Here is a 14,169-nt window from a genome sequence, read left to right as displayed (position 1 = left end):
AACTGTGCATGGGAAGTCAGCGCCTGAACCAGCCACATTAGGTAAAAATAGGGCATGGTTTTATAGTAGGCATGACAATAATGTAAAAAGAAGGGGTTCAATAAAGCATTATACACATGACTATGTCTTATTGAACCCTTTTTACATAAGGAAATTGCATGCAGAAGCAATTCCTTAAAATGATATACGGTTTATCCACTGAATGTGTATATTACTTTATTGAACCCCATCTTTTTAACATGAATGCAGCATAATAAACTTTTTTGGCCTAGATCCTTTATAGAAACTGATAGGCCATATACTGCACTGTTACAGCACTGTTCTCTATGAATTTGCAAAGTAAAATGGTAAAAGTTCCAATAGTGATCTATGGCTCCCATGGGACAACATAGGTATTTCTTCATAGACTAGCCCCTATAGATACTGGTAGGACTGGTCTGTGCAAGAATGCTTTCCTTATCCCAGGTGGACAGTCACCAGGGCCTAAACAGATTCTCAGAGACCAAGGGGCTCTATTCCTGGCTGGCTGCCGAGTGTGGGTGACATTCATCTGCAGTGGGGCCGGCAGGCCAGGCTATATGCTTTTTATTTAGCCCTCTTGTTAATTAAGAATTAGGGTAAGTTCACACAAAGCGTAGACAATTCGGTATTCCCAACAGTTTTTTTCTGTGTGGAAATTCTGAAGTTTTCACAAGAGAAATTGTTATGCTATAGATTTAGAATCCGCACCGCTGGTCAATGTCTGCACTTCTTTTCTGCATATTTTTAAGGGCTTATTTAGACTAAAGTGATATACGTCCGTGCAACGTGCGTGATTTTTACGCGCCTCGCACGGACCTACACTACCGTTTAAAAGTTTAGGGTCACTTAGAAATGTCCTTATTTTTGAAAGAAAAGCAGTTTTTTTCAATGAAGATAACATTAAATTAATCAGAAATACACTCTATACATTGTTAATGTGCTAAATGACTATTCTAGCTGCAAACGTCTGGTTTTTAATGCAATATCTACATAGGTGTATAGAGGCCCATTTCCAGCAATCATCACTCCAGTGTTCTAATGGTACATTGTGTTTGCTAACTGTGTTAGAAGGCTAATGGATGATTAGAAAACACTTGAAAACCCTTGTGCAATTATGTTAGCACTGGTGTAAACAGTTTTGCTGTTTAGAGGAGCTATAAAACTGACCTTCCTTTGAGTTAGTTGAGAATCTGGAGCATTACATTTGTGGGTTCGATTAAACTCTCAAAATGGCTAGAAAAAGGGAGCTTTCATGTGAAACTCGACAGTCTATTCTTGTTCTTAGAAATGAAGGCTATTCCGTGCGAGAAATTGCCAAGAAACTGAAGATTTCCTACAACGGTGTGTACTACTCCCTTCAGAGGACAGCACACACAGGCTCTAACCAGAGTAGAAAGAGAAGTGGGAGGCCCAACTGAGCAACAAGACAAGTACATTAGAGTCTCTACAAATAGACGCCTCACAGGTCCTCAACTGGCAGCTTCATTAAATAGTACCTGCAAAACGCCAGTGTCAACGTCTACAGTGAAGGGGCGACTCCGGGATGCTGGCCTTCAGGGCAGAGTGGCAAAGAAAAAGCCATATCTGAGACTGGCTAATAAAAGGAAAAGATTAATATGGGCAAAAGCACACAGACATTGGACAGAGGAAGATTGGAAAAAAGTGTTATGGACAGACGAATCGAAGTTTGAGGTGTTTGGATCACACAGAAGAACATTTGTGAGACGCAGAACAACTGAAAAGATGCTGGAAGAGTGCCTGACGCGATCTGTCAAGCATGGTGGAGGTAATGTGATGGTCTGGGGTTGCTTTGGTGCTGGTAAAGTGGGAGATTTGTACAAGGTAAAAGGGATTTTGAGTAAGGAAGGCTATCACTCCATTTTGCAACGCCATGCCATACCCTGTGGACAGCGCTTGATTGGAGCCAATTTCATCCTACAACAGGACAATGACACAAAGCACACCTCCAAATGATGCAAGAACTATTTAGGGAAGAAGCAGGCAGCTGGTATTCTATCTGTAATGGAGTGGCCAGCGCAGTCACCAGATCTCAACCCCATACAGCTGTTGTGGGAGCAGCTTGACCGTATGGTACGCAAGAAGTGGCCATCAAGCCAATCCAACTTGTGGGAGGGCCTTCTGGAAGCATGGGGTGCAATTTCTCCCGATTACCTCAGCAAATTAACAGCTAGAATGCCAAAGGTCTGCAATGCTGTAATTGCTGCAAATGGAGCATTCTTTGACAAAAGCAAAGTTTGAAGGAGAAAATTATTATATCAAATAAAAATCATTATTTCTAACCTTGTCAATGTCTTGACTATATTTTCTAGTCATTTTGCAACTCATTTGATAAATATAAGTGAGTTTTCATGGAAAACACAAAATTGACTTGGTGACCCCAAACTTTTGAACGGTAGTGTATGTTAGTCATGGGGCCATGCAGACCGTCTGTGAGTTTCACGCAGCGTGTCCGCTGCATGAAAATCACGACATGTAAGATATTTGTGCGTTGTTCGCGCATCACACACCCATTGAAGTCAATGGGTGCTTGAAAATCACGCGCAGTACACGGAAGCACTACCGTGGGACGCGTGTGATTCGCACAACAGCAGTAAAAAGTATGAATGAAAACAGAAAAGCACCACGTGCTTTTCGGTTTACAAACATACAAACAGAGTGTCATAATGATGGCGGCTGCGCGAAAATCACGCAGCCACACGGAGCTGTTAAGTACCTTTTGCCCGCGCAAAACACACACGCTCGTGTAAATCCGGCCTTTAAGCATACTCTTACATAAGGTCCAAAAAAAACAACAATTGAACATGGTTCAATACTCCATTAAAATATTATAAACTCAAAATCGACCTGAACGGAGTTATACAAACCGAGAAAAGACAAAATGTGTAAATGTTAAAAAATATACCTTTTTATTAAATATATAAAATAAAAATGCAGAGAAAAATATAAAAATAGAAACAACATGAAGCTGGTAAACATGAGATATAAGATGTACTATACAGCTACGGTAGTATATGAATGTATAGATTTATCTAGAACTTTAATAATATGTAATGCATGAACACCCTATACTATAAGTGATTATAATGCATGTGATATACGGTGTGATTCATGTATACATGGATCCTAACAAATGGACTCCTTCGTTTGCACACTATAGTGTAGTAACAACTAAGAAGGATACCAAAGAAACAAGGTCAACAACAATAGTATTTAACCACTTGCGGACCGCCCATAGACGATAAACGTCCGGGCGTTCTGCAATTAACTCTGCAGGGCCGTTCTAGAACATCCTGCAGAGTTATACATTTTTCCATTCTGTGGCAGAATTTAGCTCCGTGATACATCGGTTTCCAGACGGAGCTCTGCTCAGAGACCAATCAGTATGGTCTCTGGGCATGTGATCATTGTGACAACCCGTCACAATGATCACAATACTATCCCCATCGGCGGCACTTCCCCATACTCGCAGCACCCCCTGCCCCCCTATCTGTCTATCTACAGCACACAAGAAAATGGCGACAGCACACTGCGAACACCAATGTCACCTAAGCCACTAAATATAAATAATATGCATTACTGCTGAATCTAATTACAATAGAGAGGTTCTTAGCCCACATTTTGATCAAATTATGTTTGCCGACCTACCACGACAAGGCGTCCGGTGTGTCTATCCATCTGTGTATGTATCTGTCCATCTGTATCCGTCCATCTATCTATCTGTGTGTCATGTCCATGGCCGCGGGCTGTCAGGCTCACTCCCCTCCTTACGGCCGCAGCCATGGGTCTGCGAGCGCTGGCCCCAGTCTCCTAATCAGGAGACGCCAGCGCTCACTTCCGCTTACCTCGGCCAGATCCCGTAGCGTGCGTGCGCACCCTCGTGCCCACTCTTAAAGGCCCTGAAGTTAATGTCAGAATTAGCCCATGGGTACCCTGGACAATAAGAAGGGCTCAGCTCCTTCCTCCCATGCCTGAGCATTGTTGTCGTACCCAAAGTTTGTCTAAGCAAATGGTCTCCTAGTGTTTTCCAGTTCCCAGTGTTCCCCGTTCCTGTATCCTGTATCCCATGCTAACCTGGTCAAGTGCCGTGCTGAGCGGTAGTCGTGCTGTATACCACGCCTGTCCTGCTGTACCACGCCTGACTTCTGACTGCTGCCTAATCCCAGCCGAGCCTGTCTTGCTACCATCCGAGCTGCCACAGGTACACTATATGAACTATAGACTGTGACCTGCGTCCTGTTGGCCAGCTGCCATACCGTTAAGGCGGTACGGCCCAGTGGGTCCACGTACCCAACGTGACACTGTATCTATCTATCTCATATATTGGATTTATAGTATAGTTTTAGGCTGGGCTACACGGCATCTTTGGACACGACTGTTCTGTAGCGTACATTGCAAGTAATGAAAGTGAATGTGGTTGCGGTAATCTTACCGGACAAAGCGATTTTTGGCCATTGGATCGGTGTTGTGGCCAAAGTCGTCGTGTAGCCCCAACCTAGAACTATACTATATATCAATATATATGAGATAGATAATTATAATATCTATATATACACACACACAGATCTACCTATCTCTTTATCTATATCTTTCATGATAGATAGATGTACAGTTTTAGGATCAAAGTATTGACCCATTACGGGAAGGTCTGCGGGCCGCAGAAATGACCCGCAAAAAAAAAAAAAAAAAAAAAGGACATGTCCTATTTTTTTTATTTTACGGACCGTGCTCCTGATTTTACGGTCCACAAATGTGAGTGTCTGTCCGTGGCCGGCCATGCCTGTAATCACCGGCCGTGATTACGGGCACGGCCGTGTGCAGGGGGCCTTAGGCTGGAGGCTACATACACAAAGATCGCTTTGGAACCAGCTTTGAATAATTTGCTCTCCAAAAGCCAGTTTGCGCACCATTCATTGTAAGCTCCGCCTTGCGCCCAGCGTGTATGACATGCACACATATTTGGTATTGTTGAATTCGGCAGGAGTTGACAAATATGTATTCAGGTGTGTTTACCCAGTGGCATGCACCAGATGTCAGAAAAGATCACCTGAATTCACATATTTGGAAAAAAAATGAAAAGGAAAGTAAATGAGTTGTCTGGAAAAAAACAGAGGGCTAAATTCTTTTATATGTCACTAATCGAACAGCTTGGGGGGTTTAATTTCCCCAAAAGAGTAATTTGGGGGGTGTTGACAGTGTTTTGGCAGTTTACAACATCTGTAATAGTCGTATGGTGTCAGCAAATCAGCTTTCGAAAATTGGCTCTTCAAAAGCCATTTCATTGTAAGCTTACGCCCAGTGTGTAAGAAATGCACACACATTTAGTATCGCTGAAGTCGGCAGATGTTGCCAAATATGTACTCAGATGTGTTTACCCAGCGGCATGCACCAGATGTCAAAAAACATCATCTAAATTCACATATTCACATTTTTTTAAAATTTATTTCCCTTTTACATTTTTTAAAAAGTTAAATATATTTATTTCTTTACAAAAAATGGAAGCTGAACATGTTCTGAAAAAAACAAGACCAAATACATGAAGATTGGAAGAGTAACAGAAGAACAATTTGCTTTTAAGTTGGTGCATGGCTAAAACTTGAAAATGGGCCTGGTCAGGAAGGGGGGTAAAGCCCCTGGTCAGGAAGGGGGGTAAAGCCCCTGGTCAGGAAGTGGTTAAGAAGCTATAGGGGCTCACCTAGCTGTAAGTCTTTTGAGTGTTCCCAGCTGCCTCGACGCGCGTTTCTCAATGATATTCCTCAGGAGTCCTGAGGAATACCATTGAGAAACGCGCGTCGAGGCAGCTGGGAACACTCTCAAAAGACAGGCCCCATGCACACGACTGTAAAAATTCTCAGTAATTGCGGACCCATTCAGTTTTATTGGCCGCGGACACATTTCCGTATCGCTATGGATAGGTGTTCGTGCCGTAGAACTGTACCGCAAAAGATAGAACATGTCCTATCTTTTGCTTTTTACGGGCCGTGCTTCCATACTTTGCAATCGCGGCCACTCCATGTGAACCCTGCAGCGGCACTCCGGTCAGTACATGGCATCCCTCTTACTCCCGACATCCGTATATTGCACAGAGAGTGTGTCCCTGCTGCGGCCGTGTCACAAACAGTCATTGAAAATAAAAAGAAATAACATGAATGATGTGCAAAGTAAAGTCCGAGTCTTCCATTGCCATTCCACAACCACACAAAATACATAAAAAAGAAAATAAATTGTGTGCAATACTGTAGCAAACTTTGCTTTTCCTTTTCAAAGAGACATTTCTAGGAATTGTCCCCAGAACTGCTTGAATGGTACGCAGAGATCCGTTACTGCACGTAGGACGCGGCATTTTTCGGTCTATCCCTCTTCATACAAATACAAGGGGAGAGTTTGCCGCAGTTTGATAGACACGTAGGTCTCGGTCACAACATGAAGATTGGATTTTTCAGGAATCCACGTTCACTAAGGATAAATTCACATTTGCGTTGTGTAATCCGTTACTCTGATCCGTTTTTATATTAAAATAACTGATGTGTTCACATCACCGTCTGTGTTCCGTCGAGTTAACCCCTCAGCGGAAAGGCAAACGGAAACCTCGGCTTCCGTTTCCCACACTATTGAACTCAATGGTGACGAAAACATAGCTAATGGTTTCCGTCTATCACCCTTGTGACAGGTTGCCGTCGTTTTGACGGAATCAATAACGCAGTTGACTGCGCTATTGGGTCCCTCAAGAACAATGGAACCCTGTCACGAGGGTGATAGACGGAAACCATTAGCTATGTTTCCGTCACCATTGAGTTCAATAGTGAGGGAAACGGAAGCTTAGGTTTAAGTTTGCCTTTTCGTTGAGGGGTTAACTCGACGGAAACCTCAGACAGAACCCCCCAACGGAAGGGCAACGGTGATGTGAACAGGCCCTTATACAGCGGAGACCCGGTTCTATGGTTGAGACCTGAACTCGGAGCATGTATAGAAGAACACGGAGTCCCGATGGCTCCATACTATGAAGCGGTAGGCAGTCAGAGTCCCGCAGTAAGATATTTCCGTTACAAAACCGTATTCCAATTTAGACACAATACTTCTAGGGGAGAATAGCGCTGTAATGCGGCGTCTGATAACATATCAATATTTTCCGTATGCAGTCAGGTACATACAAAAGTACAGTATGGCCCCATAGTTTTCTATAGGTGCTGTATTACAACTCACGTCTAAGGAACCCTAAATCTACTCGGTGAAAATCGGTAATTCCAATGCTGGAGCAAACAGGGATTATCACCTCATGTAACCCAATAGTAAAAGTAGAACATGATTATCTTGCCAACTAAAATAGTAAAAAAAAAAAAACGACAGAATATTTTTCCCTTTAAAACAATCCTAGCTGATTATACGCCACATGCGTTCCTGCGACGTTTCGGCTCTCACCTGAGACTTTCTCAAGTCCCCAGTCACTGACTGACCTGTCACTCCACCCGCCCGGGACACTCCAGCTGTGGATGGCGGGACGTCTCCTCCCCGGAGTCCTCCGCAGCAGGTCAGTCAGTCGCAGGTCTGTCTCTCTCACAGAACTCCGTCTTTACTTCCTCAATCCTTATGGGGAGGAGCGAGTGTCGCGATTTCCTAGAGATGTAGTAGGAGGCGGGAGACGGTCAAGACTGCGGCTGACGGGGAGTGCAGAGCCGCTATGAGGTGCCGGCCAGAGACTGCTGGCTGCCATGTCTCTCGCCTCTATCTCTAGGAAATTGCGACACTCGTGACAGCTCTGATATGTTGTTCCCAGACTGCCATTAATGCGCAAGAACACATTCCTACCTGACCAGATAATCGCATCGTCAGAATACATGCATAGAATATCGGTGCGATCATATCGACCAGTTTTGGAGATTGGGGGGGGGGGCATGCTGAAATATTCCTTTTCAGAATGCCCCTTTTTAAACGCCACAGCGCCCCCTAAGTCTTTCCTTAGACTTTAGGTTTTAGATCTCGCAGATTTCTAAGGGCTTCACCATTGCTGTAATGTGAGCCCAAAGGTCTAATGTATCTGCCACCAGGGTCCAGTGGGTTGGATTTTACCTTGTCTGATCCAAAACAAGACATATAAATCCAGTATAGACCAGTCATTAGCAGTGCCCCCGTGGGTATGTTCACATGCAAAAGAAGAAACGACTAAAATACGGAGCTGTTTTCAAGGCCTCTGATTTTCAGCCGTTTTTTAAGCATCAAATGTTTTTTGATGCGTTTTTTGCAGCCCTTTTTGGGGCTGTTTTTCCATTGACACAATGAAAAACGGCTCAAGAAGTGACATGCACTTCTTTTTACGTTGCGTTTTTTTATGCGCCGCTTTTTCAAACGGTCAGGTAAAAAAAGCCCCATCAGAACGAAACACAGTTTTCCCCATTGAAATCAATGAGCAGATGTTTGAAGGCGTTCAGCTTCCATTTTTTCAACCGTTTTTTTTGGCGTTCACGGGCCGAAAAACGGCTGAAAATAAGCCGTGTGAACATACCCTAATTCAGATGAATGTATTTTACGTCCGTGTGCTGTCCGTTGAAATAACGAACAGCACACGGACCCATGCAAATCAATGGGGCTATTCACGCAGCGTGTTTCCGTTGCGTGAAACTCACTGCATGTCTTATTCTGGTCCGTTTTTGCGGACCATGTTGCCCATTGAAGTCAATGGGTGCGTGAAAAACACGGACAGCACATGAACAACCTCTTTTTCACGCACCAATTGCTAAAGAAATGATGAGAAAAATAAAATCAAGAACACTGATGCCACACAGAAACCACACTGATACCACACGCAACTGAAACGCATGAGATACAGTCAGTTTTTTGCGGATGCAAAACGGGCACGTTCGTCTGAATCAGGCCTTAAAGTGTGCATCCTGTTGCGATCTCCAGCATGATGTGACATCAGGCGTGGATAGACACTACTGTGGACTAGGAGGTACAGTGGCCGTGGCAACGTACCACACCTGTAGCGTGTCTTGCACAGGTCCTACTGCCACGACAATTACACCACGCAGGATGCAGTATCATCCACGCCGATGTCGGTTACAACTAGGGCTACATGGCGATTTTGGCCGCAACACAGGTCGCGCATCCAAAGATTGATGTGTCGCACTGTGTACTTCGCAGTAATGTAAGTGAATGTGGTCGTTGCCGCAACATCACAGTCACAATTAAATTACATTGAATTTCTTGCGATGAGTTCAACTTGCGAGTCGCCAAGCGACCACATTGACTTTCACTACCTGTAATGCAGGCAGGGCGACACAGAAATCTTTGGCCACGTGGCCAATGTCGCTGTGTAGCCCTAGCCTAAGGCGGGCGATGTCAATTGGAGGTACACTTTAAACAAGGACAACCAATGTCCATACACCTTATTAGGACATATAGACGTCATAGCGGGGAGTCCTTGGGACCCCCTTCTATGAGCCAGAACAGAGGAAAATGTATGGCAGCTGATTAGAGTAATGATTTCGAAAACAGGGCCGGTTAAATTAATATGCTTCATCCAAATAATACTGCCCTTAGGAGCCCACATAAACCTGCCATATAGTTCTCACATGTTAATGCTATTCAACCTGCAAATAATACCACCATACACCGCTAAATATTACTGGGTTGTTAGGCTATGTTCACACAGAGTTTTTTTGCAGGCAGAAAATTCTGATTTTGAACTGCCTGCATGCCTCTTGCCACGTTTTTTGCTGCGTTTTTCACACACAGCCATTGAGCGCTGTGGGCAAAAAACACAGTTAAATACGCTTTCTCTGCCTCCCATTGATGTCAATGGGAGGTCAGAGACGTAAACGCTCAAAGATAGGGCATGTCGCTTCTTCTTCCCCGAGACGGTTTTTACGCTCGCGGGAAAAGAACACCTCCACCTCCTATTGAAATCAATAGGCGTTTTTTTACGCGTTTTCCGACGCGGCTTCCGCGTAAAAAAAAATGAAAAAAAACTCTTTGTGAACAGGGCTCCTGTCTTCCCAGTTTGCCGCCACCTAAAACCGGCGCTGCCTGAATAATGCTATAAAGTCCCATTTGCAACAATATAACGTGCAGCATGTATATACGGCCTGGGAGTGCTGCTTGCTACTATCTGTCACTGAACTGTTTTTGGGAATCACTAGGCTGATAAGATGAGCATACAGGAAACTGACCTCTGTAAAACCAACAGGGGCCACATGGGATTTATTGTGATGGTTCCTTCTATTCCCCCTCCCTCACTCAAGGGTTTTGGTACTTACCTTTCTTGAGGTTCTTGAGTTTACTTTAACTCCTTCCCGACCACCCACCTTCTTTTGGCATCGCTGTAGATCAGGCTGATGAGCGCTCATCCTCTAAGCAGGAGCTGTAACTAATAGCTCCTGATCCTAGAGAAGCCTCCTGAATACAGCTGGTGGGGGATCGGAAAACATTCGGACCGATTTCTCAGTCGTTTCTTTTATTATTTCACATCAGAGCCTTTGCAATACTTTGTAAGCCGCCAAATTAGGCCTCAATTTCGTATGGTACTCTTTTACTCCTGAGCCCTGTTGAATATCCAGGCAAACGATTAGGGCCACATATAGGGTATTTCTAAAACCAGGATACACAGCATAATAATAATTAGGGTATGTTTACATGGCAAACCAAAAACGTCCGTAAAATACGGAGCTGTTTTCAAGCAAAAAAAGACCCTGGTTTTCAGCCGTTTTTTAAAGAGGCTCTGTCACCAGATTATAAATGCCCTATCGCCTACATACTGTGATTGGTTCTGTAATGTAGATAACAGCAGTGGTTTTTATTTTAAAAAACGATCATTTTTGACCAAGTTATAAACAATTTTAACCCCTTCCATCTTTGGCCACTTTTGACCTTCCTGACAGAGCCTCATTTTTCAAATCTGACATGTTTCATTTTTGTGCTAATAACTTTGGAATGCTTTTACCTATCCAAGCGATTCTGAGATTGTTTTCTCGTGACACATTGGACTTTATGTTACTGGCAAAATTTGCTAGATATGTTCAGTATTTAATTATGAAAAACACCAAAATTTTGCGAAAAATTGCAAAAATTTGCATTTTTCTCAACTTAAATGTATCTGCTTGTAAGACAGGCAGTTATACCACACAAAAATGTTGTTAACTAACATCCCCCATATGTCTACTTTAGATTGGCATAGTTTTTTGAACATCCTTTTATTTTTCTAGGACGTTACCCCATTTTAAAAACGTCACCCCTCAAAGTATTAAAAACAGCATTTAGAAAATTTCTTAACCCTTTAAACTTTTCACAGGAATGAAAGCAAAGTAGGGGTGAAATTTACAAATTTACAAATTCCATATTTTTTTGCAGAAATAAATGTTTAATCCAATTTTCTTTATAACACAGAAAGTTTTACCAGAGAAATGCCACCCAATATTTATTGCCCAGGTTCTGCAGTTTTAGGAAATATCCCACATTAGGCCGTAGCGTGATACTGGACTGAACCCCCGGCCTCAGAAGCAAAGGAGCACCTAGTGGATTTTGGGGCCTTATTTTTATTCGGATATATTTTAGGCACCATGTCAGGTTTGAAGGGCTCTTGCGGTGCCAAAACAGTGGAAATCCCCCAAAAGTGATCCCATTTGGGAAACTACACACCTCAAGGAAATTATCTAGGGGTATAGTGAGCATTTTGATCGCACAGGTTTTTTACAGAAATTATTGGAAGTAGGCCGTGAAAATTAAAATCAAAGAAAATGTAGGTTTAGCTAATTTTTTCTCATTTCCACAAGGACTAAAGGACAAAAAGCACCACAAAATTTGTAAAGCAATTTCTCCCGAGTAAAACAGTACCCCACATGTGGTAATAAACGTCTGTTTGGACACACGGCAGGGCTTAGAAGGAATGGAGCACCATTTTTGGCTTTTGGAGTTCACATTTAGCAGGAATGGTTTGCGGAGGCAATGTCACATTTACAAAGCCCATGAGGGGACAAAACAGTGGAAACCCCCCACAAGTGACCCCATTTTGGAAACTACACCCATTGAGGAAATTATCTAGAGGTATACTGAGCGTTTTGACGGCACAGGTTTTTTGCAGAAATTATTGGAAGTAGGCCCTGAAAATAAAAATCTACTTTTTTCAAAGAAAATGTAGGTTTAGCTAATTTTTTCTCATTTCCACAAGGACTGAAGGAGAAAAAGCACTACAAAATCTGTAAAGCAATTTCTCCCGAGTAAAACAGTACCCCACATGTGGTAATAAACATCTGTTTGGACACACGGCAGGGCTTAGAAGGGATGGAGCACCATTTGGCTTTTGGAGTTCACATTTAGCAGGAATAGTTTGCGGAGGCCATGTCACATTTACAAAGCCCATGAGGGGACAAAACAGTGGAAACCCCCCACAAGTGACCCCATTTTAGAAACTACACCCATTGAGGAAATTATCTTGGGGTATACTGAGCGTTTTGACGGCACAGGTTTTTTGCAGAAATTATTGGAAGTAGGCCCTGAAAATAAAAATCTAAATTTTTTCAAAGAAAATGTAGGTTTAGCAACTTTTTTCTCATTTCCACATTGACTGAAGGGGAAAAAGCACCACAAAATTTGTAAAGCAATTTCTCCCGCGTAAAAAAATACCCAACATGTGGTAATAAACGGCTGTTTGAACGCACGGCAGGGCTTAGAAGGGATGGAGCACCATTTGGCTTTTGGAGTTCACATTTAGCAGGAATGGTTTGCGGAGGCCATGTCACATTTATAAAGCCCCTGAGGGGACAAAACAGTGGAAACCCCCCACGAGTGACTCCATTTTGGAAACTACACCCATTGAGGAAATTATCTAGGGGTATACTGAGCGTTTTGACCCCACAGGTTTTTTGCAGAAATTATTGGAAGTAGGCCCTGAAAATAAAAATCTACATTTTTTCAAAGAAAATGTAGGTTTAGCTAATTTTTTCTCATTTACACAAGGACTGAAGGAGAAAAAGCATTGCAAAATTTGTAAAGCAATTTCTCCCGAATAAAACAGTACTCCACATGTGGTAATAAACGGCTGGGATTAGAATGGAAAGAGCGCTATTTGGCTTTTGGAGATCACATTTAGCAGGAATGGTTTGCGGAGGCAATATCGCATTTGCAAAGCCCCTGAGGGGACAAAACAATGAAAACGCCCAAAAAGTGACTCTATATAGGAAACTACACCCCTTGAGGAATTTATCAAGGGGTGTAGTGAGCATTTTAACCCCATAGATGTTTCATAGAATTTATTAGAATTGGACAGTGAAAATAAAAACAATCCTTTTTCTTTAATAAGACGTAGCTTTAGCGCAAAGTTTTTCGTTTTCTCAACAAATAAAGGAAAAAAAGAATCCAACATTTGCAAAGCAATTTCTCCCGAGTACGGCAATACCCCATATGTGGTCATAAACTGCTGTTTGGGCACACGGCAGGGCTCAGAAGGGAAGAAGCGCCATTTGGAGTGCAGATTTTGAGGGTTTGGTTTCTGGGCGCCTGTGGGACCAAAACAGTGGAAACCCCCTAGAAGTGACCCCATTTTGGAAACTACACCCCTCAATGCATTTACCTAGTGGTGTAGTGAGCATGTTAACCCTGCAGGTGTTTTGTAGAAATTAGTGTGCACTCGATGTTGCAGAGTGAATATAGGATTTTTTCCATAGATATGCCAATATGTGGTGCCCAGCTTGTGCCACCATAACAAGACAGCTCTCTAATTATTATGCGGTGTTTCCCGGTTTTAGAAACACCCTACATGTGGCCCTAATCTTTTGCCTGGGCATTCAACCAAGCTCAGGAGTGAAAGCGTACCATGTGAAATTGAGGCCTAATTTGGCGATTTACAAAGTATTGATTCACAATTGCAGAGGCTCAGATGTGAAATAATAAAAAGAAACCCCTGAGAAGTGACCCCATTTGGAAACTGCACCCCTCAAGGCATTTATTAAGGGGTGTAGTGAGCATTTTCACCCCGCAGGTCTTTTCCATAAATGAATGCGCTGCGGATGGTGCAAAATAAAAATTGATATTTTTCCCTAGATATGCCATTTCAGTGGCAAATATGTCATGCCTAGCTTATACCACTGGAGACACACACCCCAAAAATTGTTAAAAGGGTTCTCCCGGGTATGACTATGC

The 14,169-nt window shown here is 43.0% G+C and overlaps 1 protein-coding gene across 3 annotated transcripts in view; it reads right to left on the bottom strand.

Moving 5' to 3' along the window:
- The window catches only part of LRRK1 (leucine rich repeat kinase 1), a 126,981-nt gene extending 119,242 nt beyond the window's left edge, over positions 1-7,739 (bottom strand). For 2 of the 3 annotated variants that reach the window (XM_075858257.1, XM_075858259.1), the window contains exon 1: positions 7,459-7,739. The gene's annotated coding sequence lies outside the window, so the exon portion shown is untranslated. The remainder of the gene's footprint in view (positions 1-7,458) is intronic. The other variant, XM_075858258.1, reaches the window with a different exon arrangement.
- Positions 7,740-14,169: the final 6,430 nt, after the last annotated feature.

The sequence above is a fragment of the Rhinoderma darwinii genome, chromosome 3 (assembly GCF_050947455.1).
Source record: "Rhinoderma darwinii isolate aRhiDar2 chromosome 3, aRhiDar2.hap1, whole genome shotgun sequence".
Lineage (NCBI taxonomy): Eukaryota > Metazoa > Chordata > Amphibia > Anura > Rhinodermatidae > Rhinoderma > Rhinoderma darwinii.
Note: the sequence above shows the minus strand (reverse complement) of the source record. Positions and strands in the feature narration are given on the sequence as shown.